This window comes from Rhinopithecus bieti, unplaced genomic scaffold, assembly GCF_001698545.2.
Source record: "Rhinopithecus bieti isolate Rb0 unplaced genomic scaffold, ASM169854v2 scaffold_2339, whole genome shotgun sequence".
NCBI lineage: Eukaryota > Metazoa > Chordata > Mammalia > Primates > Cercopithecidae > Rhinopithecus > Rhinopithecus bieti.
The window spans coordinates 1,488,572-1,501,149 of NW_016803819.1; the positions used below are offsets into that span (position 1 = coordinate 1,488,572).

Here is a 12,578-nt window from a genome sequence, read left to right on the forward strand (position 1 = left end):
CACCCCCACCCCCACCCCCCACCAACCGCTCTTCCTTTAGCAGAAGTGCTGTGCCTCCTGCCCTGAGGATGATACATTCTTCTCATCTTTCTCAGAGGCAAAGCCTGTCTTTCAGACACACATGGGACCCCTTCTGACCTATCCTCAGCATCCTAATCCTCTTCATGTGGAGTATAGGGAAGGGAAAATGGACTAAAGTCCCTCCGAAGACTATTCTGGCATGTTTCCAGAGTCTCATTCTGCAACAAAAGTAGACACCAGGTAGACTTCTTTCCAGGGCGTCCGATTCCTCCTGGTGAAGACTTGTCACAGGGCTTCTTAGTCCTGTTCCATTTGTTAGCAAAAGGGAAAGTGATAGATCCAGAGCATCCAAACAAAAAGGACACTCTTTTATTACAACAAAATAAGACTGCAAATCTCTATCCTGGAAGTAGCAAATTACAAGAGAGGTTAAAAAAAAAAAAAGCAAGAGCAAAGTTACAAAGAAGGGATTTAATTTGGACTACTGAAATTTAATTTCTTTCTTCAGTGAAGATAAATACATAGAAGTAACCTTTCTTTACTAGTGTCAACATCAAGATGTAACGATGTAATATTATTGTAACATTATTTACCAGGTATGTGAAAACAAGGTCTGTATTTCTGAGTATCTGAAAATAATGGCAATCAACAGGCCTCAGATCACCAATTTTACAGGTTGGGTTCATATGCCATGTAAAAATCTAGAACCTAACTGACTGACTCTGAGACATGCACAGAAAGTGATCTACAAGTGAGGAGGTAGCCACAGACGAGACTCTGCTACACTACAAAAATGTTACTCAGGTTCATAGTAGAGGGATCTGCAGAGCACCCATTCACTGAACTAATACTTAACATCTAAAGTTCTGCAGAAATCAGGGATTGCAATTTGGTGACTAAAATATCTTAAAATTCTTTAATAGGACTGTGGTAATAAAGTTGGCAATCAACATGGTGAGCTGAGATGACAGGCAAGGGCTTTGCCTATTTCAAATACGTGGAAAAACTGAGTGAGAGATCATTAACAACTTTTTAAATACTAAGAAAAAATTCAAAATCACAAGAAATAAATCCCTGGGCCAGAACCAAAGACAGAACTCAAAGTCGGATGAGAGGAAGTTAAAGCTCTGAAGATGAATAAAAGGCTATCAGAACATGAGATAAGCTTAGTGTGTAGGGGCTGAGATCCTGATGAACCCTGGAGAACAAAGGGTCATATCTCACCAACAAGAAATCAAAATTTCACAACAGCTCCCACGTAGAAACATGGCATCCAAATACAGAACACCCATGGAACATCAAGTTCTCGAGCCAAGAAAACAGTAACACTAGGCTGGGCGAGGTAGCTCACGCCTATAATCGCAGCACTTTGGGAGGCTGAGGCAGGCAGATCACCTGAGATCAGGAGTTCGAGACCAGCCTGGCCAACATGGTGAAACCCCATCTCTACTAAAAATACAAAAATTAGCCAGGCATGGTGGCAGGCGCCTGTAATCCCAACTACTTAGGAAACTGAAACAGAAGAATCGCTTGAACCCTTTAGGCAGGGGTTGCAGTGAGCCAAGATGGCACCATTGCACTCCAGCCTAGGTAACAAAGAGCAAAACTCTGTCTCAAAAAAAATAAAAAATAAAAAAAATAATAATAACACTGGTCCAAAAGCTAGGACACCCATCAGGCACTAACTGAGGCAAATGAGAAAGTGCTGGGTTTGCACAATCCTAGTTGCACGGGACTCCGACATCAAACAACCTCTAATGAAGAGACTTACAGTGAAAGCTTAACACCAAACAAGAAACAATTTACCAAAAGAGACAGCCAACACAACTGGCAAAACCTGTGCCCAAGAGCTAGAAATAGATAAATAGCGGTTGTTCAGGAAAAAATTACCATGAATACAACTAAAGCTAGAGAGAACCATGGGTGTTGGAAAGCAGGATTTGGAAAAACTTGGAATATGCAAAGAATTTCTCCCCTTATCAATGCTCAGTTAAGTTTCTAAGCAAGTACTTCATTCATTCATCCATTCTATATATATTTATTAAGCATTTATTCTGCATCAGGCTCCGATTACTCCCCCTCAGTCTTGGCTGGCAGTGGCTCTGAGAATGGTTATTATCCAGTTCCACCCCTTAGCCCAAGATGACTCCACAAATATTGGAGCAACCTCCATAGATAAAATAGTGTCCTCACTCACAGAAAGGAGGGAAATGAAAAAGACTTTAGTGCTGGAGTTTAGACAAATTATATACATGTGCCAAAATATAAAAGGAATTTAGGACACAAGCAAGCATCAAGAGGGAGATTTAAGAGCTGCAGGAACACGTGCTTCCAGTGGGGAAATTAGGAAACTCCCTGGCAAAGAGAGTGACTCTGCTGCACCCCATGGCAAGAGCAGGATTTTAGCAGGTTACCAAAAGATGGATCCACATACCAGAGCGGAAACAGCAGGAGCAAAGGCACGTGACCCAAAGGCACAGGGTGTACCCTGGCAGGAGCAGCCCACGCAGACTACTATAAATGTCTACTGAATAGTAATAATACCAACAACAATAACAATCATTCATCATGAGTAATAGGTAATAAAAATAAGGAGCAGTGAAAGGAGACCTAAAGGACTCAAATACCAGGGTGACCTTTTAAACTAGTGGGTACACACTAAACAATTTCAGCAGGGAAGTGGCATGATGAGAGCCACGCCTCAGTTAGATTCATTTGGCCACTATGCATCAGTTAAATTTGCAGGCAAAGAGACTGCAGGCCAAGGTCTGGAAGCTATTATAACACTCCAGATCCTCACAGCTGAGGTTACAGTGGTGGCTGCAGTCATCCAAAGGAATGGATAGGTACAGACAAAAATGAACAAATATGCAATTTTTATTAGCAATTCCTGGAATACAGTCATGTGTTGCTGAACAACAGAAATACATTCTGAGAAATGCATCACTGGGCGATTTCATTGCTGTGCAAACATCATCATGGAGTGTTCTTACACAAACCTAGATGGCACAGCCTACTACACACCTAGGCTAGATGGCAGAGCCTAGGGTTCCCAGGCTACAAACATGTACAGCATGTTACTGTACTGAATACCGCAGGCAACTGTAATACAATGATAAGTATTTGTGTACCTAAACATATCTAAACATAGAAAAGGTACAGGAGAAATGGGGTCTTATAATCTCATGGGACTACTGTTGTATATGCAGTCCACGGTAGATTGAAACATTGTTATATGGCACATGACTCATTTTAAAACTGGAGTTTTAACATAAACACAAATATCTGCATGAAAAGTCAGGAAAGAACAGCTCTAGCTATTTACTTCTTATTTTCGTGCTCAATGGATGCCATTCCACATTCCATCCAAGAGCAGCACCCTGTCCTGAAAGGAGATAGCCTGGAAAGGCAGACTAATCTCGAAACAGAAGGAAAGAAAATTAAAATTCCAGTCTGACAGATGAGCCTCAAAACCAATGTAGGGCATAGCAGTATGCACTGCTGACCCTTGACTGATGATTCCGACCACATCTGATGATAAAATTATTAACTCTATGGCATGTTGCTGTTGTTTTTTTACTGAAATCGTTTCCCTTCTCCAGGGAACAGTGTGGCACTGTTCAGACACAGGCTGGTGAGGAGGCCCCAGGTCAAATTGGCTTTCCTGCCTTACGTGAGGGCAGCGACGGCTGCCAACATCAACATTTATTTCTGCTATGTGCAGCCTCTACAGAACGTCAGCTTGAGGTTTCAACAAGCAAATCTCATTTATTTATTTATTTATTTATTATTTTGAGTTTTGCTCTTGTCGTCCAGGCTGGAGTGCAATGCTGCAATCTTGGCTCACTGCAACCTCCGCCTCCCAGGTTCAGGCAATTCTCCTGCTTCAGCCTCTCTTGTAGCTGGGATTACAGGCGCCCACAACCACACCCAGCTAATTTTTGTAATTTTTTTTTTTAGTAGAAATGACACTTTACCATGTTGGCCAGGCTGGTTTCAAATTCCTGACCTCCACCCACCTCAGCCTCCTGAAGTGCTGGGGTTACAGCAGCCAGCCAAATCTTATTTAATGATCAGGAGAAGCAAGCTACAAAGGAGCATGTAGAAGGGAGGAATGGAGAACAAATCAAGTAAAATACGTAACAGTGTTCATGCCTGGACTGAGGGATCAACAACAACGGGAAAAGAAATCAGAGATGGAAACCATGAGAGGGTACGAACCACACTCCAGTTCCAGGGAAGGGTGTTTCAGGCAACGTGTTATGCAGTTATGTGCTCCCTGGAAAAGCAGCCACTCTCTCTCCCCTCACCAGAAAAAAGGCACAAAGTGACAAGCTCAGTAGAGGCCTCAGGGCAGCAATCGCTATGCTGAGCACACGTAGCACGTTTCTGGCACCCAGTAAGAAGATAGTTTTCTTATGAAGAGCTCTTAGTAAGAAATAAGTCAAATAAAAATAAAGAGCTTCCTTGCAATTACTGGACAGCACACACCTGTGCAGCTCAGGGCCCTTTGGTAATCTCTAGAAAGGAACTCAGCTGATGGCCAATGTGTCATTCTCTGAGGTGGAAAAAGGAGCAAGAACACATATGTGAATTTTTCAGGTAAATTTACTTCTTCCACTTCAAGAGCCCAAATGTTAGCATTTTAACCACTGTGAAGGAACAATGTCCTCAAAATATATTAGCTTGAACCATATGAAATTAACCTTTTGTATGTCAAAATGCTCAAGTACTAACAATTTCACTTGGATCAATGGCAGTACATGTCCTCCAACTTTCTTCTACACAGGGGTAGGCAAATTTTTTCTTAACAGGATCACAGATATTTTAGGCTTTGAGGGCCAAGAGACAAAAAAGAAATTATGTAGGAGCTTATATAACCATTTAAAATGTAACCATTTAAAAATATAAAAACCACCCTCAGCTCCTATAAAAATAAGCATAGGCTGGATCTGACCTATTGGCTACAGTTTGCAGATCCCTGTTATACAGGGTACAGGTATAAACTTTATTCTGATGATGCTCACTATGAAAATTGCTAATTTCAGAGTAAAACTGTAACACCCTTGGAGATACTAACAATATCTGAAAATATGTGAAAAGTTGTTTACCCCAACACTGCTGGCTTTAATGCTGGTTGTTGATCCGAATCCCTATTCTATTATCAGCAATCCCTCCCTACTGCTATAAAATGCCACTGCTTTTAACCATCTGACTTACTTTACAAGCAATTGTCTGGGTGAGGACTTGAGGGTGGTTCTAACTTTTCTTTGCTTTCTTTTTTCTTTTTTTGAGACACAGTCTTGCTCTGTCTCCCACGCTGGAATGCAGTGGTATAATCTCAGCTCACTGCAACCTGTACCTCCTGGGTTCAAGCAATCCTCCCATCTCAGCCTGGGACTACAGGCGCATGCCACCATGCCTGGCTAGTTTTTGTATTTTTTGTAGAGACAGGGTTTCGTCATGAAGCCCAGGCTGGTCTTAAACTCCTGGGCTCAAGTGATCCACCCACCTCAGCCTCCCAAAGTGCTGGGATTATAGGCATGAGCCCAGCCATAACTTTTCTATAAATAAAAAAACTGAGCTGCACAAGGTAATGGCACTTAAAAGTGAATACGAATAAGCATAACTACAGAAAGGATATGGGAGCAAAAGCACTATGGGGAATTACCCCAAATTTCCCCTGACTTGGAGCCAAAATTCCACAGGTTCCAAAGGAAAGCAACAAAAACAAATAAATATCTATACAACTGGTCCAAGGCCAAAAGACTGCAGGGAGCAAGAAGTAAGTCTGAGACACATTGCCGTTCACAGAAATAAAGATAGATAATTAAAGGGAAGAATCATTTTTCTCCTAGGTTAATCAGGGGTAACGACAAATAGGAAAAGGCTACAACTATAGCAGTTCCCAAAAGACTGCTGGGAAAACGTCAGTGTTGTGAGACATTGAAGATTATCCCTGAGGGAACTGAAAGAGTTTCCTCCTTTGGAGAAGGCTAAGAAATAAAAGCCAGGAACTCCCTCCCTAATACATATTAAACAGACACATACCCAGGGGACCTCTCTTCTGGGTCCATGAATTTTGTGATTATAAAGGAATTCAAACAATCACTGCAAAATGTTTTTAATTTATGGCATTATTACTGTTTCAAATGTTATATATTGTGATGAAAAAGGAAAGCTTAAAAAAATAAAAGCCTATAGAAGAATAGATACATTAGGCCAGGCATGGTGGCTCGTGCTTGTAATCCAGAAATTTTGGGAGGCTAAGGTGGGTGGATCTCTTGAGCCTAGGAGGTCAAGACCAGCCTGGGCAACATAGCGAGACCCCATCTCTACAAAAAATAAACAAAATTAGCCAGGCATGGTGGCACACATCTGTAGTCCCAATTACACAGTAGACTAAGGTGGGAGGATCACTTGAACCAGAAGTTCGAAGCTACAGTGAGCTGTGTTCATGCCACTGGAACCCAGCCTGGGCAACAGAGCAAGACCCAGTCTCAAAAAAGAAAAGAAAAAGGAAAAAAAGAATGGATGCACTGAAACAGAAAAAGGAGATTGTTGATATACATTTCTGGTCTTATAGGGCCACTTGATTACAAAAATCCTAATTTAGATAACATTTCTTACCATGCAACATTCAAAATTACCCTAGAGCAATACATTCTCTTGTATTGCTAAACATCCTTATTTAAACCTTTAAAGCTTTTACCAATTCAGGACTCTGTGATATTCTACAATGAAAATTAAAGGGAAAAAAGCAAGAGAGAGACTGATCCCATACATACATGAGCTGCCTGGACGACAGTGAGCCTCCGGGTACCGTCTGCCCATAGTGACAGTCAACACATTGGCAGGGGCCTCAGCAGTTCCCAAGTCCTCAGGAAAGACTGAGATGGTTAGCTGTGGTGGGGGGAGACAAAAAAAAAAGGTAGAAACAAAACAGAGACTTAGGATAATGACAGCTTTTTTTTTTCATTAAAATGCTAATGATGACCACAAATTTCCAGATAACCATGTTTATGAATTATTCATAGTCGCATGCAAGATGAAGTCTCCCTGTCACTGCAGGCAGGCCCAGGGCTTGCTGATGATTAGCGTGTGGGCCCTGCAATAAGTGTGACAGAGGCACAGGTCGCTTCCAGCGACCAGGGCTGGCCCTCACTGGCCCCCATCAAAAGTCCAGGCAATCCCACCTGCATTTCCCTGATGCTTTTCCATTCTTCCTTAACATCAAGGAATAGCACTGCCTGGCTCTTTGCTGTGACATCTGAACTAATATCCTGTAAAACTTTAAAAGCTTGAAAGGAAGAAAATTGTTTTTCTGTATTGGGGAGGTTAGATGTCACGCTGATTGGGAAAAAAAAATATTTTCAGTGACGTATAACATGTAGAAAATGCACACACCACAATGGACAGCTCACCGTATTTTCCTAAACTGAAAACACACCAGATCAAAAACCAGAACATTATCTACACTGCAGAAGTCCCCTTCATGCTCCCTTCTAAGGGTGACTCCTATGCAGAAATTATTTTTGCCCTTTTTTGTGGCCGTCAAGTCGATTTACTGTCACTGTTGATTTTTTATTTAAAAAACATAGGCAGAACACCTACTATACACCCAGCACCATGCTAAGCACTGGAGCTACAAAGATGAATAAGATACCATCTCTGTCTCTAAGGAAAGTGAAGTCTAGGGGAGACAAAGGATGCACACAAACTGGCCACTATAGGGTTATGGGATGAGCAAAATCATTGAGCTTCATATCAAGCAAGGGTGTGTCTAGTCCAGAAATGGACAGGTCAGGGAGCGCTTCCAAGAAAAAGGGGTGCCTAGCATGTCCTAAGGCTGGGTAGGAGTTAGCCACGCTAGGGATGCAAGACAAGGCAATAGAAAAAGGAAAGGTAAGAAACCGCATGGTATAGTCCAGAATTGCTGGCCACTCTCTAGAGTGAGGCCTGCAGAATGAGGCCAGAAAATAAGCCTGGAGCCAGATGGCAACCACGTACACATCTCAAAGAACTCTGACTTTATCCTGGGTGTAAACAGCCACTGAGGGGTCAGATCTGGGTTTCAGATGCATGATTCTCTGGGTGGATTTGAAGGGGGCAGGGTAGAGGCAGGGAGACCTGTTTGGCTGTTACAATCATTCTGGGAGAAGGAAAGGGTGGAGATTAGGGCAGTAGAAGTAGATAGAGAAGGGGAGAGAAGAATTAGTACTTGGAACCATCCAGAAACTCAAAGTGGAACTCTAGGTTTATTACATGTGGATGAATGGTAGTGACAACCAAGGTAGAGAATATAGGAGAAGAAATAAGGAAGACAAGGAATTTAGTTTGGGGCATTAGAAATTGAGGCATCAGTGGCTCACACCTGTAATCCCAACACTTTGGGAGGCCAAGGCAGGCGGATCACCTGAGGTCGGGAGTTCGGGACCAGCCTGACCAACATGGAGAAACCTTGTCTCTACTAAAAATACTAAATTAACTGGCATGGGCATGGTGGCACATGCCTGTAATCCCACCTATTCAGGAGGCTGAGGCAGGAAAATCGCTTGAACCCGGGAGGCAGAGGTGGTGGTAAGCCGAGATTGTGCCATTGCACTCCAGCCTGGGCAACAAGAGTGAAACTCCATCTCAAAAAAAAGAAAAAAAAGAAAGAGAGAAATTGAAGCATGGACGACTCAGGTGGGGATACTGAGATATTCTTGAGCGTAAAGCCTGGAGAAGCAGCCTGAGAAAACCATAAAGGCATAAAAGCGATTACAACATAGTGGGGAGCAGAGATCGTGTCAGTGAGTGACGTCACTGCAGGAACATGGACAGAAGGAGAACATTACATGATCAGTGCAGAATCCTGGAGAACACACACAATAGAATGTGCAGAGGAAAACCATCTTTTGAAGAAGACCCAGGAAGAATAGCAGAGAGGTACCATGGGATAGAAAGAGACGAACAAAGATAAAAAATGAAAAATACACCTTTGGATTTGGCATTTAAGAAGTCACTGTCCACCTTGAGGGAGAGCTGTTTTAGCAAAGTGGTGGAGGCAGAGATAACAGAATCAAGAGAGCAAGTAGAAGAGCCCAGGAAGGGGAATGCGTGGCTGCTGGAAGAGACTAAGTGCTCATAGCACATGGCTACAGGCTGAAGGAAGGACTCAGTTCAGAGGGAGGGGCTGAAAGTCCAAGAGGGAAGAGGTAAAGATAGTCTGAGATCTCAAAAGAGGTGGGCCAAAGGGTCAGGAGTACAGATGAAGGGGCTGACCTTGAAGAAGAAAGGGAGTCCACAACCCACTGATATTAGAAGGAAAGTACAGTAGCTCCCCTTTATCCATGGGGGATGCATTCCAGGATCCCCAGTGGATGCCTGAAACCATGGATAGAACCAAGCCCTATCTAGCTATACTATGTTTTTTCCCGTATGTATGTACCTGTGATAAAGTTTAATTTATAAATTAGGCACAGTAAGAGATTAACAATGATACCTAATAATAAAATAGAGCAGGTGAATGTGGTCTCTATTTCTCATGGCTATCTTAGTGTACTGTACTGCAGTAAACTGCAATCACAGAAATGAAACTGGGTAAGGGGGGGCTACTGGAAAGATAAATCTGGCTATAATAAGGTCATAATGAACAGTATTGGGAATTTGGAGGCTATAGACCAAATGGCATCAATGTTTTCAGAAAATAGTTGGCAAAGTCTCTTTGTTGAGAATGATGTAACAAGTAAATGGTCTGAGGACATGGATCATTAAATTCTTGGTTTCTGGCAAGCTATCCCCCAAAATTAAAGTAGTCTAAGTCTGTTTTAAGGTAAACAAACAAACAAGGCAGTTTGTACCAAGATAGAAAAGAGCATTTATAAGTTCTACCCCTAAGAGTAGAACTTCAGAGTATCAAAAAATACTATATAAGGCCGGGCGAGGTGGCTCAAGCCTGTAATCCCAGCCCTTTGGAAGGCCGAGACGGGCGGATCACGAGGTCAGGAGATCGAGACCTTCCTGCTTCTCTACTAAAAAATACAAAAAACTAGCCGGGCGAGGTGGCAGGCGCCTGTAGTCCCAGCTACTCAGGAGGCTGAGGCAGGAGAATGGCGTAAACCCGGGAGGCGGAGCTTGCAGTGAGCTGAGATCCGGCCACTGCACTCCAGCCCGGGCGACAGAGCGAGACTCCGCCTCAAAAAAAAAAAAATACTATATAAGCAAAAGATCTGGAAGATGTTTTTTCTTAAAATGATCTTGGGCTTTGGGGTGTCAACATTTCCAAAGGTGCTACATATAGTTTTGCTTAAGCAAAAACTATTACCGCCATCTTTTTTTTTTTTTTTTTTTTTGAGACGGCAGTCTCGCTCTGTCGGGCCCGGGCTGAGAGTGCAGTGGCGCGGATCTCAGCTCACGCAAGACCGCCTCCCGGGTTTACGGCCTTCTCCTGCTCAGACCTCCCGAGTCGCTGGCACTACAGGCCGCCCGGGGCCACCTCAACGCCGGCTAGGGTTTTTTTGTATTTTTGAGTAGACGGTAGTAGAGACGCGGGTTTCACCATGTTAGCCAGGAATGGTCTCGATCTTCTGACCTCGTGATCCCGCCCGTCCTCGGCCTCAAAGAGCTGGATTGAGTGAGGGCTTGAGCCATTTGTGTTGTGGTAAGTATGGAGTGCGCTCGGTGCGCTGCGCGCGTCGCGCGTGATCTCAGCTCACTGCAACCTCCGACTCCCTGGTTCAAGCAATTCTGCTGCCTCAGTCTCCCGAGAAGCTGGGATTACAGGCACGTGTCACCACACCTAGCTAATTTTTGTATTTTTAGTAGAGACGGGGTTTCACCATGTTGGCCAGGATGGTCTCGATTTCTTGACCTTGGGATCTGCCCATCTCGGCCTCCCAAAGTGCTGGGATTACAGGCATGAGCCACCGCACCCAGCCCTACCCACCATCTTAGAAAGCTTCTTGAATTGCTCCAATTCAAAGGTCCTTCCTACCATGGATAAACTACTGAAAATGAAAAAGAGGCAGACATTTGAAAGTAAAGGCAAGAAGGAGGGGAGAATGGGTTTGCAGTGGCACCTGCCACTGAGACTTCCTAGCTGCCTCTTAAAACAGTAGTTATGCCATCCCACTGTGATCTCCTGAACGCTTTTCCATCTAAGATTTTAGCCAATTCAGAAATGGAGTGGAGTGACTTTATACTTGGAAAGTATCCCAGTAATGCCAAAGGAGCAAGATTCATTAGAAACCCGATGCAATGGAAAACACCTGGAAAAGCAGCTTTTAGGTTCCCCAGATAGCCTTTGTGATCTCAAAAATTCTAAGCCTGCTCTGCAGTTTGTCTATTCTGTTAACAGGAACAAGATCCAGGCCATTTCTGGAACTTGAAAGGATTTTAGAACCAATGCTATCTGCACTGAAGTCAGTCAGGGCAGAGGTGGTTTCAAAGGCATCAGATGCCTACTAACTGGACCATCTCTGTATCCTCAGGGCATAGGATGTAGTAAGCAGTCAATAAATGTGAAATAAATCAATAAACCAATACATTAGTGAAGAGCTTTCACAACAACTAGGAGGTAAGGAGGCCAATTAAATGGTGAGAACAGAAAGTCTATTTCTTCTTTTCCTACCCTAACTGACTCAAAGCAAAGCTGCAAATCACATTCAGCTGCACTTACTTTTCACAGAAGAAAATCTTTATGAACTCACAAATAAGAACTTGTAAGTAAATACTGCATGTTAAGTGGGAGGATTCAGAAAGTATGAAAAACAAGATGCCTCTTAAATGGGAAAATAAATGAGTATGAACATTTTGAGGACACAAAGCAATAGAAATTGCAGACTTTACATCTGTCTGCCTTCTTTGTCATCCTCCCCTGTGAAGGACAGGGCATCATTACTCTCACAGCATGGTGCCTCTCCTCCCAGATGCTCATTCACACAACCTGCTTAGGTTTAACCCGCTGGAGCAATAAGATAAATAGTCATGAGATAACCAAGTCTCGCTTCCTTGAAAATTTTAAAAATTCACCTTGGTTGCAGGTCTGTTTTAGTCCTCATATACATTTCTATTACTCGCGATTTTACTTCTTTTATAATAAAAGAAGCCCTGAGGTATCATGATCATACTGAACACATTTTATTTTATTTTACTTATTTATTTATTTATTTATTTATTTATTTATTTATTCATTCATTCATTTATTTATTTATTTAAGACAGGGTTTCTTTCACTCCTGTCCCCCAGGCTGGAGTGCAGTGGTGTGATCTCAGCTCACTCCAACCTCCGCCTCCCGGGTTCAAGTGATTCTTATATCTCAGACACGCAAGTAGCTGGGATTATTGGGATTATAGGTGTGCACCAACACACCTGACTAATTTTTGTATTTTTAGTAGAGACAGGATTTTACCACATTGACCAGGTTGGTCTTGAGCTCCTGACCTCAAGCGATCCACCTGCCTTGGCCTCCCAAAGTGCTGGGACTACAGGCGTGAGCCACCATGCCTGGCCTGAACACATTTTATATTATGCAGCAACACAAGGTAATATTCGTCTAAAAGTAACTTTAATAA

General features: G+C 42.9%; 1 protein-coding gene across 17 annotated transcripts in view; it reads right to left on the reverse strand.

Moving 5' to 3' along the window:
- APBB2 (amyloid beta precursor protein binding family B member 2) overlaps window positions 1-12,578 on the reverse strand; it is a 430,702-nt gene that overhangs the window by 257,995 nt on the left and 160,129 nt on the right. For 16 of the 17 annotated variants that reach the window (XM_017854599.1, XM_017854539.1, XM_017854521.1 and 13 more), the window contains one exon: window positions 6,810-6,924. The exons of the other annotated variant lie outside the window; for it this stretch is intronic. The gene's annotated coding sequence lies outside the window, so the exon portion shown is untranslated. The remainder of the gene's footprint in view (window positions 1-6,809; window positions 6,925-12,578) is intronic. 17 annotated transcript variants of the gene reach the window in all.